The sequence below is a fragment of the Panicum hallii genome, chromosome 4 (genome assembly GCF_002211085.1).
Source record: "Panicum hallii strain FIL2 chromosome 4, PHallii_v3.1, whole genome shotgun sequence".
Lineage (NCBI taxonomy): Eukaryota > Viridiplantae > Streptophyta > Magnoliopsida > Poales > Poaceae > Panicum > Panicum hallii.
This window is the reverse complement of record NC_038045.1, coordinates 35824363-35848119: the sequence shown is the minus strand read 5'-3', so window position 1 is coordinate 35848119 and position 23757 is coordinate 35824363. Positions and strand designations below refer to the sequence as shown.

Genomic DNA, 23757 nt, shown 5'->3' with positions numbered 1-23757 from the left:
AATGAATCTCTCTGATCGTTCAATATGTTTGAATCCTCACCAAGGCATTTCTTACCTCCTCATATCTAAAGCTTTTGTAGGGCTCATGGTATGGGAAAGATGAGGTGTACCTGTATCTCATGTTGCAAAGACAAAGAGTGGATCCATGGAGGAACAAATCATAAACCAAGATTAAGATGTGCATGTGTGTGGATGGATGATGGCATGATTACTCCTTTTGTATGATATCCCTCTCCTCTTATTTTATTTTGAGTATGGTTACCCTTTTTTTTTGGGTCGTGCTCCTAGGCATGGCTTTCTTTTTTTTTTTTGGGACAACCATATCTCAATTTTCTCTTTTTTTTCAGGAATACTTGGAGAGAGATCACACAACACATGGATCATTTATTTGGTGGATGAATGGAGTGCGCTAATTCCCAGTGTAGGAAATTTGCAATGAATGTGGAGTGTGCGTGATCTTGATCAAGAGAGTATGAAAAGCATCTCACTAGGGTCACAACAATTTAGCAAATCTCAATGAAATAGCATCATTTCAATGTATGTGGCATATGGCTCTGGTAGGATTTTTTGCATCATTGAGGAACTTGTTTTTCCCATTTATTTTGAAAATGAAGACTCCAGATATCATATCTTACTCAGAAAGAGATTGTAAAGCTCCTTTTACCATCTCTGTGCTCACAACAACTTAGGCATGGATGGAGCATGTGCAACCCACAAGATTTTCAGGTTCATGGCAAAGGTTTAAGCAGCCAACAAGCTCAAACTTAGGAGAACACTATGTTTGAGACTAGGCAAAACAACGAGTACGAGTGGCAATTATTCCTCCTTTCAACTTAGGAAAACTAGAGTATTCTTACCGCACATATGGAAAAGAAATTTAAGCAGATAATATTTTTGTTGTTTTTATGGTTTTTATTTTTATTGAAAGCAGTAAAGATACAATTCACTTGGTGGAGATCCTCCACCAAGCTAGCTCTTAGTTTAAGGTCCAATGAGCAGAACCCTCTCCATACCTATTTAACTTCAGGTCCTATCGTCCGTATCTGGCGAGAGGAGGTTGAGGATAGAGACGTCTTCTTCTTACGCCACACCATCTTACTCTTCTTTGGTTTAGGTGGTGTGGATGATGGATCATCGGATTTGAGCCATGGTTCTACCCACAACCCATTTCCTTCATGATCTTGATGAATCAGGTACATCCGTTCTTCCTTGGTTTGGAATCTGAACATCATCTGTCAGACTCGGGGCCACCGGGCTGGGCACGTTATATAGTCTAAGAGATTAAGCCCGTCTTATCTCTTATTCATTTTGCTTATCTCTTGTTTATCCCGCTTAAATAGGAGATGAGGCTAACCGATACAGGAGGAATCTACTCGGGATATGTTCTGGTACGATTCCTTAGCTGGTATTGGTTGGTGTCTTTGTAACCCTGGCCTCTCGAATATATAAGGGAGGTCAGGGACCCCTCTCAAGAGAAGAAGATCATTAGGTCATTCTACACCAAAAGGAATACAAACCACCACACAGAACGTAGGGTGTTACGCTCCGTGCGGCCCGAACCTGTCTAAAGACTTGTGTTCCTTACACCTTCGAGTTCCTGATCTCGGCGTCCCCTCACCCAAAACTCACCACTTTGGGTATATCCCTCGGTGGGCAGCCGGTTAAACACCGACAGCCCATGATGCAAAGGTGAATCTTTCTTGCCCCAACATCGATCTTGGCCTTGGTGTCTCTTAGGAATGGTCACCCAAGAATGAGTGATATTCCCAAGTCTCCTTCCATGTCAAGGACTACGAAATCTACAAGGATAAAGGAATCCTCGACTTGTACTTGAATGTTCTTTACTATTCCCTCGGGGGTACTGAATCGTTGAATCGGCCAACTGCACACACATACAAGTTGGGGAAAGAGCAGGATAACATAGATTTTCAAATATCACCTTAGGCATGATGTTAACGCTCGCTCCAAGGTTGCAAATGGCTTGATTAAGTGGCAATTGTAAATTGAGCAGCTGATCACCGGGTATCCTGGATCTTCTGCCCTTGGTGCTACTAGATTTCCCTGGCGGTCCCTCCTTGAGCGTGCGAGCTTCTCTGCATACTTAGTGAAAGGTGGACCACGTGATGGCTTACCCCATTTGGTTGTTACCGCATTAATACTCTCCAGGGAGGCTTCGGGTTGCCCTGGAATCTTCCCTGTTTCAGCAGATGGAACAGCGGGAGCCAGCTGAGCTAGTTGAGTTTCAAGCATTTTTGTTGAAGCTCAGCTGGTTCTTGATAGCAGAGGAGATGCCATCCATCTTTGCCTGAATAGTCTTTAGGGATTTGTCATTGGCGGCCAGCCTCTTTTGCTTGAACTTGAATTACCATTACCTCTTTGGTCGTAGGGGCGCGATTGATTCCACCCTTGACCTCCTTGTGGACGAAACCCGTTGTTGTTGTTGTTCATGTACATGACATCTTCATGGGTTTCAGGGCAGTTGTTCCCTGAATGTCCAATGTTCCCATAGACCTCGCACGTCATGCGAGCGTCTAAGGCTTGAAGTGCTTGCATTGGAGCCTTGTCTTGGGGATGTTCATCTAACTTCTTTAGGAGGAGGTCAAGGTTAGTGGCTAGCATATCCGTCTCCTTGACAGTGTGCATGCCCCGTTGGCGTGGTTGGAGATGTTCATCATTCCAACCTTGGTTGGACACCATCTTCTCGATCAAGGTTTTGGCCCTATAAACGGTTAGCGATAAGAAAGCACCACCTGCAGCAACGTCGATATGGTTGCGGGTTATTAGAGTCAGCTCGTTGTAGAAATTCTGAAGAATAAGCCAATCATCCATCCCATGGTGAGGACACATGAGGATGTACTCATAAAGCCTCTCCCATGCTTCAGAGATTGACTCATTAGATGCCTGCTGGAAACTGGAGATTCTCCCTCGAAGAGCATTGGTCTTGCCCATCGGGAAGAATTTAGCGAGGAATGCGTTGGTGCATTTCTCCCATGAGTCCACTGCACCTCTGTTGGCATAAAACCACCGCTTTGCTCTTCCTAGAAGAGAGAACGGAAACAGTCAGAGTCAGATTGCATCCTGAGTGACTCCCTTGATAACAAAAGTACTATAGAGTTCTAGAAATTGGTGGAGATGTGCGCTGGCATCCTAATTGGCCTTGCCACAAAATAGGCTGGCCTACACCATCGTAATGAGACCCGTCTTAATCTTGAAATTTTCAACTCCAGTGTTGACAGATGGCCCGTCTGAGACATTGTTAGCGGAAGGAGCAAAGAATTCACTGAGCGTCTTCTAGGCCATGGTGCTGGAAGTTGATGGAGCAATAATGACTTGTTCGACTGTTGAGAGTGAAACCAGAGGAGGTATGTAACACCCTAATTTTCAAACTAGGAGTTTAAACAAACTTTGCTCGATTCTATTTAGAATTCATAAGGTTCATTCAAATACTTTTGAATTTAGGACATTTACCTCCACTTAATAGTATTTTATTTATCTATAAAAAGAAATATAAGGAAACATAGGTTTTGTGCATTTCATGCTCTTTGCATTGTTTATTGGTTGTTTTCCATTTGAATTTAAAATTCAAATTCAAATTCAAATGCATGTGAATAACATTTATTTTCCCTCTCTTTTTCCTTCTTGGGCCGGCCCATTTTCTTTTTCCTTTTCCCCTTTTCTTTTCTCCCCTCGCGGCCCAGCCCACGGCCTCCCCTCCCTCTCCTTTTCTCTCCCTCCTCTCCCGCACGTGGCCCAATAGCCACTCGCCCCGACCCACAAGCCCGTGCGCTCCCCCTCCCTCCTTCCCTCTCTTGCATTGATAGGCGGGGCCCGCCTGTTAGGCCTTTCTTCCTCCCCCCGCGCCAGACCCGGACTCGCACCGAGTCCGGCTCGACCCCGCCGCGCTCCACCTTGGGCCCGCACACCCAGGAGCTGCCGCTGCCCCTATTTAAGGCGCCGACCCCAGCCCTAGCTTCTCTGAACCCACATCCGCCGCCTCCGCACACAAAACCCTAGCCCCGAGAGCTCGCTCCACCGCCGCCATTGCCGCGCCTTGGGAACCCGCCGCACCGTCGCTCCGTTGCTCCCCGCCGACAAATGAGTACTCCAGAAGCTCCACGGGGTGGTGAGGACGCTCGGCCGCTACTCCTTTCTCTCTCTCTCTCTCTCTCTCTCTCTCTCTCTCTCTCTCTCTCTCTCTCTCTCTCTCTCTCGCTTCCCCCGTGCTCGCACGACCTCACCGAGGATATCGAGCCGCCTCTCACCGCCGGCCGCCATCTACGGCCGCCATCTCTCCTTCTTAACCTCCCAATTGGATTCCCCTTTGTGCGTGCTACCTCCCAATCCAGACCCGAGCCTTAGCCGTGGCCAGGAATGCGTTATCACATTTTCCCTGCGAAGCTCCACCGCGTGCCGCCGCCTGACCCGTCGCCGGCGCTCCCCGCCACCGCTTCGCACGGCCCCCGCGTCCCTGGCTGTTGGATCTAGATCCAATGGTTTGAATCTAATGGAACCTGAGTCAAACAGATCTGTTACCGGTCAACCCATCATCTTTTTGCGGTTTAGCCCTTAAGTTTTCTGGAAATCAACCCGCAGTCCATGTTAGTTCAAAAGTATTCATGAATAGATCCTTTTTCTTCTGATTAGGCCCCTGACTTTTTCAAATATAGAACCCGTAGTCCTAGATCTTTCTATTTTACAATCTAACCCCTAAGTCTAAGGTTTAATTATGATCTAGCCCTTGGTTTCTTCTGTCAGAGCCCTTTTAGTTTCAAATCTTCTACACATAAGCCCCTAGGATCATGTTTTAGCCCTAATTTCTTCGTTTTAACTCCGTTTTCATCGATTCTCACGCTCACACGATCCTTACAACATATGCAGTAGCTTTATTACATTATTTTGTTGTATTTATATTGATTGGTGTATTGTTTTTATTTATTGTATTTTTTTGCTTGTATGTATTTGTGTGCTACGATAGACGATACGCAGTTCGAGGGTCCGCAAGAGCCGAGCTTTGAAGACTTTCCCGAGCAGCAGCAGTTTGTTAACCAAGGCAAGTGGTCCTTAATCATACTTCAGTCCCAATAACTTTATAAATGCACACATTTATTTTATATGCATGCATGTGTCTAGAATATGATGGATCCCAAACTAAGGATGTGCCTAGTTTCTTTTAAACTTCCTTGATTAAACCTGGGTTATTATATTTATGTTGTAGCTATGCTAGTTGCTTGTACTTAGATTTTGGTTGGATAACTTGAAAATCGTGCTACACTGGTTTACTCATGTTCTGGAATATTTTTTTGGTGATAAATAAGATTATTGAATTAATTGGAACATGGAGAACCACCTAGGAAAATAGTGCAACCACAATACTACATGGCTCTGGTTTGGCTAATTAATTAGAAACTCTACCTTATGATAATCTCACCGAAAGGGCAAAAGGAGTTGCATCGTCGGGGTATAGCTTGGTCCTCTTGAGGGTGTGATATGGTCATGGGTAAGGCGTCTGCCTCATTAGGGAGCGTTATGATCGCTTTGACTTGAAACCTTAGCGGATTGTCATAAGTTAGGGAATCTTTGTAAAGGCCTCGTAGTGAATCCCTGCCACTCATCTTGGAAGTGTTTAAGGGCCTTGCAAACCTGGGCATCAAGAAAAATATGAATTGTGGGTAAAGTGTACAACCTCTGCAGAGTGAAAACTGATATATCAGCCGTGCTCACGGTTAAGAGCGGCTTGAACACTCACATGATAATTAAACTTAAAGATGGTCTAAATCGATGTTCTTTATTTATTTATTTACTTAATTATGTTGTGGACTAATTTGCCTTAGATAGTTTGTTTAAGGGTAGGTATATACTTGCACTTAGCTAATGCTTGCCTAATTAAAACTTGACCAACTAAAATTGCTTACCGCAGTCAAACCATGTCAGCTCTACCTTAACTATAGCCTTGCATGTCATATAATTTACTCCACTTGCGGAGTACCAACCATAAGTGTACTCACACTTGCTTTATTAAAAACAATGCTGCTCAGAAAAAGATAATTGTCCGGTGTTCCCCGAAGATTTTGAAGAATATTAGGCGTATGTCTTCCAGTCATCTGCATGTGAAGTTGAAGTCCGCTGCTATTTATCGGCGTTTATTTATTCGTTTAAGATTAAGACTGTCGATCATGTAATAAAGTACTATTATACTCTATTTTGTTAATGCATTGTTTCGGATATTCACTTGTGACGTCTACTGTATGTGCAGAACTTGATCCTAGCGCACATATGGGATGCATTCCGTTGCCTTTTCCAAACCGGGTGTGACAAGGTACGACCCGAGGTCGAACTTTTCTCAAAAGTGACTTCGGATCCTGAGTGAAATTTTGCTGTAGATCAAAACCAGTCATACACTACCCTATTTTCACATCAGAGAGATAGAGAAAACAAAGCCAAATTAGACTGTTTAAACAATGAATACCAACTAAGAGATTAATCAAGAACTTTTTCCATTCTTTTAACCAGTGCCTTCCCCGGCAATGGCGTCAAAAATGCTTGTTGGCGTTTCTTAGCATCATCAATAGGATCATTATTTCCTAGCAATGGTGCCGGAAATGCCGTGTGGTATTTCTTACATCACATATAAATCCGCAAGCGCACGGATTACCGTTGTAGTATTTTACCCGTGATTAATCTCGGGTGCTGCATTTATATTTTCGCAGGGAAGGCGGCGGTTGTAGAATAGGTAAGTTGATGATCAAATCTTGGTTGAATATTCAATTGCATAAATAGGGGTAAGATAATATATGGATAATGAGGTAGTGTGACACATAAGTTACTCAAGCTCAAACTCAAGCAAAGGCATAGGCAGGGAGAAAGGAAGAAGAAAGCTAGCTACTCCGGACTTATGTACTTCTATCTAGATATACAACTCATATTATACACTTGTACACATACACATGATTATCCTCAGCCCTAGGCTCGCAGGCACTACTGGGAGAACCACACATGACTGGTAGAGGAGCCGCCAGCCAACTCGGCTACTTTATGGGTCTCCTATCACAACTACCCGAGCTGGGAGGGTTACACTGGACGGACAGGTCTGTCACCACCTGCCGCCTACCTCATCTAACCATGGGATAGTGTCACACTCGGTTTTAAAAGGACAAAACCGAATGCATAACTATATGTATGCCAGGATCAAGTTCCATAAATATAGTGACTTCATCAGTGAATAATCAGCAACAATATCACAAAATGAGAATTAAAAGACTACAAAGATTATCAAAGTTCTACAGCTTATCCTGGAAATGAAGACTCCAAACTTCACAGGCAATCGACCGGGGGTTGCATAGGCCTAGAACACATCATCATCTTCAAAAGACTTCACATCACTTTCTCCTCTAAGCAACAATTATAATAAGCGTGAGTACACTTATGGTTGGTACTCAGCAAGTGTTGGGAATTATATGATATGAATGCCAAAAGCAAGGAAAGACTGACTGGATTACTGCGATAAACAATTTTAGTTGGTCAAGTTTTACTAGCATCTGATTACTATGATACAGGTTCATACCAAAACCCACATTAAAAGAAATAGGAGAGATACAACATAAGCATATCCAAAACCATACATATTGTTCACGATTTAATTCATCTTCAAGTTCATTTATCATGTGAGGGTCCAAGCCGCTCTTAACCGTGAGCACGACTGATATATCAGTTTTCACTCTGCAGAGATTGTACACTTTACCCACAATTCGTGTCTCCCAATTTGCCCGAGGTAGCTAGCCTCTTAAACACTTTCGAGGTGAGTGGCAAGGGATTCAGCCTTTACAAAGATTTTCTAACTTATGATAATCCGCTAAGGTTTCAAGTCAAAGCGATCATAACTCTCCCTAATGAGGAAGTGCCTTAGCTAAGAACCACATATCAAAGCCTCAAGAGGACCAAGCTATACCCCGACGATGCAACCCCTCTTGCCCTTTCGGTAAGACTATCATAAGCTAGAGTCTCTAATTAATCAAGACCAGAGCCATATAGTATTGTGGTTGCACTGTTTTCCTGGGTGGTTCTCCATATTCCGATTAAAACATATTGTCTTGTGATTAACAACACAAAGAGCATGAACATGGATAAAATAGGTGTAACATCATCATTGTTATCATCATGGTTGTTTATTATTCCCAAACCAGAACCAGTTATAGCAACTAAGCAATAGCTAGCCAACATAAAGGTAAAACCCAGGTTGATAAGGAATGATCGTAAAGACTAGGCATATCCTTAATTAGGATCCATCAAAATTAAGTTGATGGTGAGAGCATCTAATTTTCAAACTTTATGGTTCGTGTTGAACTAAACAAATTAAATTACAAACACATTTAAGTTGATATTAATCAATTAACATTAATTAAGAATACTGGAGTAAAGACTTAATTGGATTTTAATTGGAAAAGCTAGATGAGAGGACATTAATCAAATTAAATCTATATTTAATTTTAAAAATATGAACTACGATACAACAACACTACAAAATGATAGCTTAGAGTTTTGGAAGACTAACGCAAAACGAACGGATCGAAACGGATCTAAAACGCGAAAACTATCCATGAAACAAGGTTGCAGGGACCTATACGTAATTAACTATAGACTTCAGGGGCTAGCAGCAAAGAATTGCAAGACACAGAAAATAGTGCTTGCAAATTAGGAAAAGTTTAGGGTTAGATCTAAAAAATTCCACGGTGGGGCTGGATTGAGAAGATGTAATAGATCCAGGGGGTTTTCTACAAATTTTACAAGACACAAGAAAGAATAGGAAAATTACATCTTTCTCCAGGGACTAGACTGCAAAACCTCATGCTCCTCCATGGCGGCTGTACGGGACCATGCTGCCGGCCAAAATTGCAGCGATTTAGACCATGGGATAGTGGGGGGCTGGTGGTGGTGCTGGTGGCGCACGGCGGCGGCAGCGCTGCAGGTCTGGGCGCAAGGGAAGGAAGGGCAGGGCACAGGGGCTCGGAGAGAAGGATGCGGCCGCGGTGGCGGTGCTGCAGGAGCGCAGGAGAAGGAAGGGCAAGGGCGAGGCAAGGCGCGTAGGGGGCTAGGGGGAAGGCGACGGCAGCGGCTGTGCTGGGCCACACGGGCGTGCAGGAGTCAGGGGTGGCGGTAGGGTAGGGGCTCAGGCGCCTGGAGGAGAAGAACGGGAGGGGGGCGTGGGCGCTGAGCAGGCACACGGCAGCGGCTATGCAGGAGTGCAGGGCCAAGGCAGCAGGGAGCATGGGGGGTGGGGGAGGAGAGGCAATCAGGGGGAACAGGAGTTCGTGGTGGAGGCCTAGGGCACAGGGAGAAAAGGGAGGTCACAAGATTTATAGGAATGCGGAGACATGTGATTTGGCAAGGAGGGATGAAGAGGGGCATCGGGCTAGGACTCATCTTTGAGTCCAGATTGCCCACGAGAATGAGTTTGGGCTGACCAGTGGGTCCCACAATTTAGCGAGCAAGGAGAGGAAGAAAGAGGTTAAGAAAGGAGGAAACGACCTCCCGTCGAGACTTGAGTGGCGAGCGAGTTCGGTTATGGGCCGAAACAGGTTCGGGTGAAGGCTGAACACGAAAACGAGCTGACAGAGTTGGTTGAACGTGAACGAGTTATTCGAGAATGTGAAATAGAAAATAAAGAAATCAAGCAAAGTTGTTGGAGCTGCCGGTGATCGAACATCGTCGGAAAAACACTGAAGACGAGCCGCGAGGCGTCATTTTTAAGCATGACTTGATCGGGGAGAAAGGTTAGAGAATCGGGAGCTCAATGGGACATCTTAAGGATTCGGAGAGGACAAGGTTAAAAGGATGTACAACAAAGATACGGCTCGGTCCGATTACGATGAGAATCAAAATAGAAATATTTTCCAGAACATATTTTTAAGCTTAAAATAAATCTAGAAAAGTCCAGATAAATATTTTAACCCACGAAAAATATATCCAGAAGAATCCCAAAAATTCCAAGGAAAACTCGGGGGGTAATTTAGGTCACGCGGAGTCCAAATAAAATATTTGGAATTTGAGAGATAGATTTTTAGAACTTTCCAATAAATGGATTTAGCTCTACGGAAAAAAGAGAATAATCCACAGAAAAATCTGGAAAATTCTTGAAAAACCCTAAAGATGGATAAACACATTCTGAAAGATACTCACATTCTAAAATTAAATATTTTAGGGTGTGACAGATAGAGCCGCATCCGGCAACACTAATTAACCCAGACACCTCATTTACTTTAAAGAGTGATACTATAGTATCCCGCGTGGAGCCCCCATCCTTCGGATGGACAGACATCATACTAGAGCGAACATACGAATACCGGAACCGTTGCCATGGCACTAGATTTACTCTTTTAATCATGCAAGGTCAAAGGTATGAATACAAGCTAATCAAAGCATACATGTTTGACACCGTAGAATATAAACTATGCGAATATATAAATCTAGAAGATAACTCTATTAAAGATATCTGAGAATTACAAAGGAGACGAAGAGCAAAATCCATACCTGATGTAGCACTGGCCCGATCTTCCGATAGGTATGATAGTTTCGATTGGTGGAGAACTCGATGTTGGCAATCCGGGCTGCTAATCAGACACGATTTGAATTCCTGCAACCGTTACACCGCTGCTCCGTTGGTTATCAACCAAGCACAACTTGATTGACCTTGCAAAGAGGGCTAATCCTGCAAGCGAATCGAAGAACACAAGCAAGAAAGTATAAGCACGCAATCTGAAATTGCGGATGTGTATGAAGAAAAGACAAGTATGGGGTTCAAGCTCTGATCACAAAAGGACTAATCACCATAGCAGTGAAGAACAAGAACGGGGGCCTTGATTCACAACAAAATGACTCGACGTCACAGTTACAATGAAGATGTCTGTTTCTCAATGGAAAACTAGAACTAAACAAAACTTAAACCCTAATATGGCAGCTGCTATTGAGTTTATACTGAATGCGGGACGTCCTAGGATTGAGGGAGACTAGGTGGGGGCATCCTCAACCTAGGCTTAAGGCCCAACATGATACAAGACCAACTTGGCCCAAAATAGGTGACGCAACACCTTGTCATGGTCACATAGAATGATCCATGAAACTTTTGGAGCCCAGACCCGAACCAAAAGAAAGCTTTCATTGTCGTTTTTTCCAACGCATCAAAGAATGCCTTGTTTCAATGTCATATGAAGGAGAGATCAGCGTTTCCATTTAGGGTGTTCGGCCGAGTCTGATCCGGATGTGAAGACCAAGTTGGAGATGACTTGTAACTCGTAGAAGACCAAATCTTGGGTGTATCCAGCATGGTGATGTCCTCATCAATACCGAACACTCCTAGGCAACCTCGGGAACCCAAAGAAGAGCCTAAACTCCACTATCCTATGGACTAAGCAAGAGAGAAATTTGAGAGAGAGCAACTTGAGCTGTGTCTTCATTTGGAGCCCCTCCCCTCATATTTATAGCTATGACCATCTCGAGACTAGGCGAGGCCGGCGGATCGGGAAGAATGGCGGCGGCTGCTGCGCAGAGAAAAGAGAGAGAGAGAGCTTTCTGAAGGACACTGAAGAGAAAGCAAGGAGATCAAGCGGTGCTTCGGCAGTTTCTCCTCAAAAAAGATTTTAGATATGTTGATTCCCGATTTCTCAGGTAATAAATTCGAAACTACTCGACCTGCCTCCATGACTCTGCCAACAACCCCGCTTAGGGGTTGGGTGCCGCTTATTGACTCGGTGTGCCTCCATGACTTTGTCAACAACCCTACTCGGTTGCTGGGCACCAATTATTGACTCGGCGTCTCCGTGACTCCACCAGTAACCCTGCTCAGGGGCTGGGCGCCGCTTATTGACTCGGTGCGTCTCCATGATGCTGCCAGCAGCCCTGCTCAGGGGCGGGGTGCCGCTTATTGTCTTAGCGTGTCTCCTTGACTCAGCTAGCGACCCTGCTTAGGGGCTGGGTGCCGCTTATTGACTCGGCGTGTCTCTGTGAATCCGCTAGTGACCCTGCTCAGGGGCTGGGCGCCGCTTATTGACTCAGCGTGTCTCTGAGACTCCGCCAGTTTCCCTGCTCGGGGGTTGGGCGCCACTAATTGACTCGGTGTGTCGCCCTGACTCCACTAGTGACCTTGCTTGGGGGCTGGGCGCTGTAAATTCTTAAAAGTATCAGCAATCGGGAAAGGGGAAGATAGAACCACTCTATTGACCCTCGAAAGGCCTCTACGAGACCTTCCAAGGCTTGGGGGCTACACCCAACGGGTGTGCCCAGGGGCGCATCCCATTGAAGACTAAAGAAGAGGCAGGAGTTCACTAATGTCAGGACTGCCGTAGGAGCTTGAGAATCCTCAGGGGTGCTTCAACTACAATGATGAGCACCGACAGAGTTTCATGACTTCGGTGGGAACCCATTCAGCTACTCGGCGCTCGGGGGCTTGACGGAGGTAGACCCAGGTACCTCCCTATCGAGTGGTGTCAGACCCAAGGCCACGGGACTGCGCACATGGCATAGAATATTCTAGGATAAGGGATGGGGCATTCCCATACTTTATATCTATTATAATGTACTCGCATGTGAGTAGGACTAGTTGGTACAGAAGGAGACTACCTGAGTAGTACTCAGGTAGGACTCTTAAGCTAGTATCGGTCTAAGATTCCATGTAACCCTATCCCCCAAGAGTATATAAGGGTGGGCAAGGACCCGTTCCAAAGTATAACCAATCCAAGGCAATACAAACCACCATACAGGACGGAGGGTATTACGCACATCGCGGCCCAAATCTGTCTAAACCTTGTGTGGCTTGCACCTTCGAGTTCCTGATCTCGGCGACACCCTACCTACAAATCTACTACCTTGGGGTATCCCTTGGTAGGCTTGGCGGCTAAACACCGATAGCTGGCGCGCCAGGTAGGGGTGTTCATCAAAGATCCACCGGCGAACTCGTTGGCATTGTTCAACTTCACCAGCGCCGTGCTCGAGGAGGGCACCACTTTCACTTTTGGCTCCTAGGTTTGAATCACCAATGGCTCAGGTGGCTTCAACAGCCACCTGGTCAACCCCAGGGAGCCGGAAGTACCTGCAGCAAACCAACACAGTGATGTCGACGAGTTTGTAGACAACATCGATGAGATGCTGCTCCCTGACCTTGCTAGGGAACTCGAGGAAAAATCCATTTTCGACATGACTTCTACTCGTGCTGCATTTGGATTCCTCAAGTCAAATTCAATCTGATCTGAGGAACAGTGTATCCGATTCCCTTTTGGAGTATGCAACGCGGCCACTATTTATCAGGAGGCCTTGCGGTTTGAGTCCCTTTGGAGGAGGACTTGGATCGCCTACTGTAACACCCTAATTTTAATTTGGAAAAGCAAAATAAATTCTGCTAGAATTCCTTTTAGGACCCATAAGGTTTTTACCTCGTCATTTTGATTTTAGAGCATTTACCGTGAAATAATAGCAATTTAATAAACCATAAAAAGAAATATAAGGAACTATAAGTTTTGTGCATTTCATGCCCCATTGCATTGTTTTATTGATTGTCTTCCATTTGAATTTAAATTTTAAATTCAAATTCAAATGCATTTGAATGCATTTCTTTTTCTCTCTCTTTTTCTAATTGGGCCCAGCCCACTTTCCCTTTTCTTTTTCCTATTTTCTTTTCCCCTTGCAGCCCAGCCTAGGCCGGCCTTTTCCTCCCCCTTCCGCACGGCCCAGTTGGCCCGGCTCACTTCTTCTCTCTCTCTGTGCGTAGCCCAGCCGGTGGCCTTCTTTCTTCTCTCCTTTCCCTCCCTCTCCCCGCGGCCTGCAGCTTGCCCCAACCCACTCTCCTCTGCACGGTCTGCTTCCTTCCCTCTCCCCCATTCTCTCACTAGCGAGTGGGTCCCACCTGCTAGGGCCTTCTCCCTCCCCGCGCCCAACTCGGACTCGAGTCCGAGTCCGGCCGGCGTACGGCACCGTTTCGCACCGCGCGGGGCCTCGGGCCCGCACGCCTAGGCACCTGGCCGCCCCTATTTAAGCACCATGCCATAGCTCTCTTCCCGCCCAAACTGCAGCCGCCGCTTTCCGCTCCCGAAGCCCTAGCTGCAGCCGCCATTGACGCCGTGCCTCGGCCGCTCGCCGCGCCACCGCTCCACCGCTCCCCGCCGTCAAACCAATACCCCTGAAGCTTCACGTGGTGGTGAGGATCCTCGCCGGCCTCTTTTTTCCCCTCTTCCCTGCTTTCTTGCGCCCACGCGACCTCACCGTCGCCGCCGTGCCACATGCCGTCATTGTGCGCCTTCCTCAATCATCGGTGCTTCGTCTTAACTCTACCAACACAATCTCCATCTCGTTCTCATTCTCCCAGTCAGAACCTGAGTTGAATCTGTGCCCAGGAACACATTTATTCATTTACCCCGGTGAGCCGCCGCCGCTCCACGCCTCCAGCTGCCCCTGACCGTTACATCTAGATGCAACGGGTTAGATTAGATCTAACCCGAGTCAATAGAACCAGATACCGGTCAACTTGAGGTAGTTTTGCACTTTAGCCCTTGAGTTTTGTAGAAATCAACCCGCAGTCCAGGGTAGTTCAAAAGTATTCACAAATATATCCTTTTTCTTCTGTTTAGGCTCCTATCTTTTTAAAAATAGAACATGTAGTCTTAGACCCTTCTATTTTACAATCTAACCCCTAGATCTAAGGTTTAATTATGATCTAGCCCTCGGTTTCTTTGGTCAGAGCCCTTCTAGTTTCAAATCTTCCACAAATAAGCCCTAGAATCATGTTTTAGCTCACGCTATCCTTACAACATATGCAGTAGCTTTATTATATTATTTTGCTCTGTTTATATTGATTGGTGTACTGTTTCTTATCTATTGTATTTGTTTGCTTGTATGTACTTGTGTGTTACAATAAACGGTACGCAGTTCGAGGGTCCGCAAGAGTCAATCTTTGAAGATGTTCCCGAGCAGCAGCAGTTCTTTGACGAAGGCAAGTGGTTCTTGATCATACTTCAGTCCTAATAACTTTATAAACACACATATTTACTTTATATGCATGCATATGTCTAGAATATGATGGATCCCAAACTAAGGATGTGCCTAGATTCTATTGAACTTTCTTGATTAAATCTGGGTTATTATATTTATATTGTAGCTACGCTAGTTGCTTTACTTAGATTTTGGTTGGATAACCTGGAAATCATGTTACACTGGCTTACTCATGTTATGGAATACTGTATTGATGATAATTAAGATCATTGCATTAATTGGAACATGGAGAACCACCTAGGAAAACAGTGCAACCCCAATACTATATGGCTCTGGTCTTGGCTAATTAATTAGAAACTTTAGCTTATGATGATCTTACTGAAAGGGCAAGAGGGTTGTATTGACGGGGTATAGCTCGGTCCTCTTGAGGCATATTGATATATGTGGTCCTTGGCTAAGGTACTATCTCATTAGGGAGGGTTATGACCGCTTTGACTCGAACCCTTAACGGATTGTCATAAGTTAGGAAATCTTTGGCAAGGCCTCGTAGTGAATCCCTGCCACTCACATCGGAAGTATTTAAGGGCCTTGCAAACCCGGGCATTAAGGGAAACACGAGTTGTGGGTAAAGTGTACAACCTATGACAGTTCAAGTATTTGTAAACTAGGCACATTATTTGTTAGTGTGAAGTATGTGCTTGTTAGTGTAAAGCTTGTGTGTGTTTATATGAAGCTTTAAAAAAAAACTTGAATGCAAGTCAAAAGGGTATCTTTTATGATTATGGAAAAATTAGGGATGTTTTTGCAAAATATATTAGATGGAAAGTAATTTCAAAATGGGTGAAGGGTTGTTTTGCAAACACATTATATTACTTTTCTATAAAAAATGTATTTACCCAAAGGTTTCATTTGTAATGGTTGTGTTGAAATGTATGTGTTGAATTGAGTGCATTTGTGAAAATAAGGACCTATGTATAATTTTTCAAAAGTATGAGTCCTTTTATGCAACTGTTGAATTACAAAAGTAACTTTCAAAAGTTTACTAGGGTTCAAAGTGTAAAAATGCCAGTCATCATTACTTTGCATAGAAACTTGCATTTAGGTCCTAAATGTTATGACATTTACACCCTTTAGGACAAAAACATTATAATTTTGATTTTAGTCCAAGGTTTTAAATTAACACTTCATTCTTTGAGTTTTTGAATTTAAACTCTAAAACAAAGTTGTAGGATTTCAAAAGTTGCACAACTTTTATTTTAAACACTTTTTCATTTGAACTCTAGAACAGTGGTTAAATTCTTCTTTACACCTAGGTCACTATATTTTCTGAATTTGTGCACAGGTCCTTGGGAAAATTCCCTTTCTTCTTCCTCTCTGTTTTCTCTCTGCTCTGTCGCCACCGCTCGCCGCAGATACAGCAGCTCGCTCGCACCACCTCTTGCTTGGGCATCATCCACGCGTCGCCTTGGGTTTGAATTCAAACCTCTTTTGAATTCAATTTGATTTGGAATAGTTTGAGTATAGAAAAGGAAAAGAAAAGAAGAAAAAGGGGAAGCAGCCCAACCCAGCCCAAGCTCCCCTCTCTTTCCCTCCCCCCCCGGGCCCATTTTCCCCTCTTCCCCTCCTCTAACCGCGTGGGCCATGCCCCGGCCCACTTCCTCCCTCAGCCAGCCCAGCACTCCGCGCGCTCCCCTCTCTCCCCTTCGCTCGCTGCCACACGGGCCCGCTTGTCGGCGCCAGCCCCCCCCGCTCGCGCGCCGCTCTCTCCCTCTCTTCTCTCTCTGGTGACGTGGCCCCGCACGTCAGCTCCTTCCCCCTCCTTTCTTTCCCCCTCCCCTGTTTCTTCCCCACCGGCCGGCCGCTCGGCCACTGCCTGTGGCCCCGCTCCACCGCGCCCTGGGCTCCCTTCTCCGCGCTCGCAAGGCCCGCTGGCCAGCGCCCGAGCTTCCCCTTCCTTCTAGAAGCAGCCCGCGTTTGGATTAGGTCAACCCGCATGAGTTTGCGGGTGATGCGGGGGCCGTTGCGCGAATGACCCGCACGCCGAGGCCGTCGCACCCTTTTTCTTAACCCGGCCGCTCTCTCGCGCTTACCCTCAGCCGCCACTGCCTCGCTCAGCTCCCCTCTGTGCCCTAGCGCCGCCGTGCCGCCGCTCGACCTGAGGATAGCGCCGCCGCCAAACCACCCTGCGCCACCACGATTCGACACCGGCGCCCTCGATCTTCAGCCTCCAACCGTCGTCGCAGCACCCCGGTGTGGTAAGGAGCGCACTGTGCCCCTTTTCCCTCCCTATCTCCCTCTGCCGTGCGCGTCCCCCTTGCCACCGTGACCCCGAGCCGCCCTCGCCGTGGGGATCACCTACCTGAGCCCTAATCCGCCTTCTTGAGCGCCTAGATGGGTTCCCCACGTCGTGCTTGACCTCCAGGACTTGACCTCATCCCGGATGGAGGCCGGACGGCCAAGATCGGCCTACGCCGGTGATGCGCCGCCGCGGGGACGAGCTCCGGTGACCATCCCGCCGCCGGCCGTGCCCCTGTGAACCCCAGCCATCCGATCCGTATTCAACGCGTAGGATTAGATCACGGTTGGGTTAGATCTGAGCCACGGGATCTGAATCCAACGGACCGAGTCCACGCGTACCGGTTCGCCCGGGGTTTTAAATCTGGGCTGTCCATCTCAGATCCAGCGGGCGGTACCAGATCCGAGTTAAGTGAGAGTCAGGAGCGTTGGATCCAGATCCGACGGTCACCGTGCGCGCGTACCCCTTTGCAGGATGGATCTAATCCAGGCCGTTGGGATTAGATCTGACGATCCAGAATCAAGAATATCGCTTCGGCCTGGCATTCTTGCTAAAGAGCCCCTGTCTTTTAGAGAAATCAACCCGCAGTACTCTTTAGTTCAAAAGTATTTACGTTTTAGTCCTGTTTTACTCGCTTAGACCCCTGAGCTTTCCAGTTTTAGTGCCCGCCGTCCAAGCCCCGGGTTCTCATGTGCTAGCCCCTGTGTCTACCCTTTAATTGCGTTTAGGTCCCTGGTTTTTGTTCAGAACCCCCCTGTGGCCCAGTTTTTCTCGCAGATAGGTCCCTGGTTCTTGTTTCAAGCGTAGTTTTCGCGTCTTAGCTCCGTTTTAGGTGTTCTTTATGTCCACGCGATCGTTGTAACGCGTAGAATAGTTCTAGGCCAGTTTTGTGGGCTGTTCTATTGTATTGGTGTACTGTTTTCTTATAGTTTGCTATTGTTTGTGCATGTGTGTATGTGTGGACTATGCTTGATGATCGTGATTAGACGCGGAGCCTTTGGACCAGTACCAGGAGCAGCCATCTTTCGAGCAGTTCGAGCAGCAGCCGGGAGAGTACGAGGAAGGCAAGTATAACATGAACATCCTATCACTTTTAAATACAATTTCATACTGCACCTTAATACTGTATGCCTATAAGGACTTTCCTAGCCACTTTATATCCTATATATATATCCTTTGGGTTGCATTATGGTTAGTTGTGCTAGGTTGCTGCGCTATAACACAATTGGTCCTTTTGAATTAAATTTGATTAATGGTATATGCAACTTGATTCTGAGAGTGGCCCTCTGAGCTGTGTGCTTGAGCGGCTCACGTCTCCTTAAAAGATGTTTTGTTAGAAACTTGGTTTAGGGGGCCAGCACGGTGCTTAGTGCTTGGTTGACCACTCTCCATAAGGACCGGTTCATAGAGCGATAACCTGGGACAACCGCGCAACCACAAGACTGGAATGGGACGGTCTTGACTTACTAATTAGGTCGTGTTGGTTCGGGAGTAACTTACCTGCGTGGGCAAGAGGGGTGGTAAGCTTCAATGGTCCCTGCTCCTCCGGCTTGGTCTGTGCTGTGTGTCTTGTACCCCCGGAGGTGGGTCCCATCATCGCTGATCCAGAATCCTTAGCGGTTACACCTTACCAACGTGGTCCTTTGTAACGGTCTCGTAGTGTGCTTGCTAGCCATCTCACCTAAGGAAGTGTGATGAACAACTAGCGTAGCTCACGACTTGTGGGTAAAGTTGTGCAACCTCTCGAGAGTGTAAAACTGATATATCAGCTGTGCTCACAGTCATGAGCGACCCAGATCCTCCGTCTGATTAGTGGGGTTATCAACCTTTGATTAGGGAGATTTCCCCGGGTGGTTTCGGTTTGGATGGTTCTCAGTAGTTCTTAACTAATATTGATTAATTTATTATGCAATCGGGTTTATGGTAATTCATCCACTTATAGTAAATAGTTTTAATAAAATTTGCCAAGACTAAAAGCTAATGCAGTTGAGTCAGTTAGCCTAGAGCCTCATAGTTTGTGTTATACTTGTTGAGTACGGGTTTGTACTCACACTTGCCTCTTCCTCTCTTCTGTTCTCTTTGGAATATCTTCGACTGCTGCTCAGTACCAGGCGACGTGGAGGACTACATCAGCGGACTCAACGATTTCTAGGCGTTGTCTCCCAGTTGACGTCCTTGTGGCGCCCCGCTCTTCATGTATTTATTTTACGCTTCCGCATTCCTTGAACTGATTCTTGATTCAGTTGTAATAAAGATATTCATTTTATAATTTATACGTTTTTATTCGTGACATGTGTTGTGATATCTTGATAATCTGTTGTATATATGCGTGACTTGATCCTGGCGCATATATGATTGCTCGATTTATGTTCTTATAAATTGGGTGTGACAGATTGGTATCAGAGCCGTGTCGACTGTAGGATGAAGCCTAGATAGAACTGGTCGAGTTTAGGACTTCTTTTCTCTTGCCTTGTTTCCGCAAATCTTCTAACATCATTCCCTACTTCTATTCCTTGGGTCTTAAGTCATTGATTTGCTATCTCTCTTCTGTCCTTTCTGAGAAATAGCTTGAGTTTCCCGTAGACGTTGGCCTGAATTCATTTAACCCTATCAGTTTAGGCTATCCTGATAAAAGTGCGCTAGAACGAGGGTGTTAGTCGAGTAGTGTGATAAACTCGACGAAGTTGTCAATATTGAATGTTTGTTATTGTGCAAATGTTTGATTTGGATTTTTGGTTGATTGCATAGTTTAGAAGTAAAACTTGTTTATGCAAAATGACCCTAATGCAAACCTGAATTAAATGCTCAAAAAAAAATTGAGTTAGAACGTTGGGGGTAAAACTGTACACTCCTTTTCTCTCTATTTTATCCCGTCAGAGTTTTCCTTCCGGAAGTTATACAATATCTATCTCTTATAAATTTCGCTACGCTGCAAACAGATGGTGAACACCAGGAGCACCGGCACCGGTTCTGGCCAGCAGGGGCAGAACAACCAGAGCACTGACCAGCCGCTACCGATGCCTCCACCTTTGACTCCGGAGCAGTTTTTCCAGCTCCAGATGCAGATGATGGCCACCCTGAACAACACTGTTCAGACGCTGCAGCAGATTCACACTCAGCCGCCACCTCCTCCACCACAGCAGCCCCGCGACAGGCGCGCGGATTTTCTGAGGGGTCATCCGCCGACATTCGCTCATGCGGCTGATCCACTTCAGGCTGACGACTGGCTTCGTCAGGTGGAGCGCCAGTTGGATGTCGCTCAGTGCGACGACAGGGAGCGAGTCCTGTACGCGGCAGGGCAGCTGCGAGGCTCAGCCCTCGACTGGTGGGAGTCCTACCCAGCTCGGGACCGCGACACTCTCACTTGGGTCCAGTTCCGGGAGCGTTTCAGGCACCACCACATCCCTGCTGGTGTGATGAAGATGCAGCACAAGGAGTTCCTTGCACTTAAGCAGGGAGCTATGACGGTGACTGAGTACCGTGACCGCTTCCTCCAGCTTGCACGCTACACCCCCGCTGAGGTCGCTCATGATGGCGATAAGCAGGAGCGCTTCAGGGAGGGACTGGATGACCACCTGGAGTATGCGCTCATGAACCACCGCTTCGACAACTTCAACCAGCTGGTTGATGCTGCCCTCAACACCAAGCGCAAGCGCCGGGAGATTGAGGACAAGATGGCTCCTGCTGCGTCGGGTAGCAACACTCGGCCTCGATACCAGTACCCGCAGCAGCAGCAGCAGCAGCACCAGAGGCAGGTCCAGCAGTACCAGCAGCGTCAGCAGCAGTACCCACCTCGTCCTCAGCAGCAGCAGCAGGCGGGACCGGGCCAGAGGCTTCCAGCGCCTCCGGCACGCTCTGCTCCACCGGCTCCACCAGCTCCGCGGCAGGGAGTGCCTACTCCTTCTGCTGGGCAGCAGGCTCCAGCATTCCCACGGGCGTGCTATCACTGCGGCGAGCCGGGGCACTACGCCAACGTCTGTCCTCGGAAGGCGCCGGCAGGACAGCAGGGGCGTGCAGCACCGCCCAAGGCCCCAGCTCAGGGCAGGGTGAACCACGTGACGGCCGAGTCAGCGGCCGAGGGTCCTAACGTGGTGATTGGTACGTTCATGGTCAACACCCATCCTGCTACAGTGCTTTTTGATACTGGTGCTACGCATTCTTTTATCACCCAGTCTTTTGTTGAGCATCATGGTATTCATACTAGCACATTAAAGAGGGGCATGTTAGTATCTTCACCGGGAGGGCAGTTGAGGTCTCATGTCATCTGTCCCAGAGTTAGTATTGTCATAAGGGGGTAGAGTTCAGTGCTAATCTGATGGTGCTAGACACCAAGGGTATTGATGTGATCCTCGGGATGGAGACTCTTGCTAAGTGGGGAGTCTGGATAGATTGTGATCAGAGGACGGTTCTTCTGTCAGCACCGGATGGTCAGGAGGTTACTGTTGGTGCTACAGAGCCTTCTGGATTTCTTCATCAGATGGAGGCTAGACCCACGGATGGTATTTGCGTGGTGTCTGAATTTCCGGATGTCTTTCCGGATGATTTGCCAGGTATGCCGCCTGATCGCGACATTGAGTTTTCTATTGATCTCTTGCCTGGCACAGCTCCTATTGCTAAGAGGCCCTATCGTATGGCACCTGTTGAACATGAGGAAGTTAAGAAGACTGTCGACGAGTTGCTAGCTAAGGGTTATATCCGTCGCAGTTTCTCTCCTTGGGCTTTCTTTGTATTGCTTGTAGAGAAGAAGGATGGCGCGAAGAGAATGTGCGTCGATTATCGGGATCTGAATGCAGTCACCATCAAGAACAAGCATCCATTGCCGCGTATTGAGGATCTCTTCGATCAGCTTCAGGGCGCTTGTGTGTTCTCGAAGATTGATCTGCGTTCAGGTTATCATCAGCTGAAGATTCGTTCCGAGGATATTCCGAAGACGGCATTCACCTGCAAGTACGGGCTATACGAGTATACGGTCATGTCCTTTGGCTTGACCAATGCTCCGGCTTTCTTCATGCATCTGATGAACAAGGTTTTCATGGATTATCTGGACACCTTTGTGGTGATATTCATTGATGATATCCTGATATATTCCAAGTCAGAAGCAGAGCATGAAAAGCATCTGAGGCTTGTGTTGCAGAGACTCAGAGAGCACAAGCTGTATGCCAAGCTCAGCAAGTGCGAATTCTGGATTGACGAGGTTCCGTTCCTCGGTCATGTGATCTCCAAGGGAGGTATTGCTGTGGACCCCGGAAAGGTGAAGGATGTGCTTGACTGGGTCATACCACAGACAGTGAAGGAAGTCCGCTCTTTGTTGGGCTTAGCAGGATATTATCGGAGGTTCATTAGAATTTCTCCAAGATTGCGAAGCCTTTGACTTCCTTGCTGGAGAAGGGTGTTGGTTTCTCTTGGACTGATGAGCGTCAGAAGGCCTTCGAGGAGCTGAAGAAGAGGTTGACTACGGCGCCAGTCCTTACTCTGCCAGACCAGAGCAAGAGGTTCACAGTGTATTGTGATGCTTCGAGGGATGGTCTTGGTTGTGTCCTGATGCAGGAAGGCAGGGTGATAGCTTATGCCTCGCGGCAGTTGCGTCGGCACGAGCTGAATTATCCCACTCATGATCTGGAGTTAGCCGCAGTTGTACATGCTCTGAAGATATGGAGGCATTACTTTGTTGGGCAGAGGTGTGATATTTACACCAATCACAAGAGCCTCAAGTATATTTTCACTCAGAGTGAGCTGAACATGCGGCAGAGAAGATGGCTAGAACTAGTCAAAGACTATGATCTGGAGATTCACTATCATCCGGGCAAGGCTAATGTTGTAGCAGATGCTCTGAGCAGGAAGAGCTATGTTAACATAGCCGTGGCTTTTCAGATGCCCCGGGAGTTATGCGAGGAGTTTGAGCAGTTGAGTCTGGGTTTCTTGCATCACACCTCGAGTGCAACATTCGAGGCAGAACCCACTCTAGAGGCAGAGATCAGGCAGCATCAGAAAGAAGATAAGAAGCTGCAGGAGATTCGTGAGCTGCTTAAGATTGGTAAAGCCCCTCATTTCAGAGAGGATGATCAGGGTACCTTGTGGTACAAGGGTCGGATATGTGTGCCGGATGTGGCAGATCTCAGGAAGCTGATCTTGAGTGAGGCTCATGATACAGCGTATTCTATTCATCCAGGCAGCACGAAGATGTATTACGACCTAAAGGAACGATTCTGGTGGTATGGAATGAAGCGTTCCGTTGCGGAGTATGTGGCTATCTGTGACACTTGTCAGCGTGTCAAGGCAGAGCATCAGAGGCCAGCAGGTCTATTGCAGCCATTGAAGATTCCAGAGTGGAAATGGGAGGAGATCACTATGGACTTCATTGTGGGATTGCCTCGTACTCAGAAGGGGTACAACTCTATATGGGTAGTAGTGGATCGGTTGACGAAGGTTGCTCACTTCATTCCGGTGAATACTACTTACTCCGGTGCTAGACTTGCAGAGTTGTACATCTC

The 23757-nt window shown here is 46.9% G+C and overlaps 1 non-coding gene across 1 annotated transcript; it reads left to right on the top strand.

The window, feature by feature from the left end:
- Positions 1–2827: 2827 nt before the first annotated feature.
- Positions 2828–2934, top strand: LOC112891278. Its single transcript, XR_003228499.1, has one exon. It is a non-coding gene; the product is annotated as a small nucleolar RNA R71 (small nucleolar RNA).
- The last annotated feature ends 20823 nt before the right edge of the window (positions 2935–23757 follow it).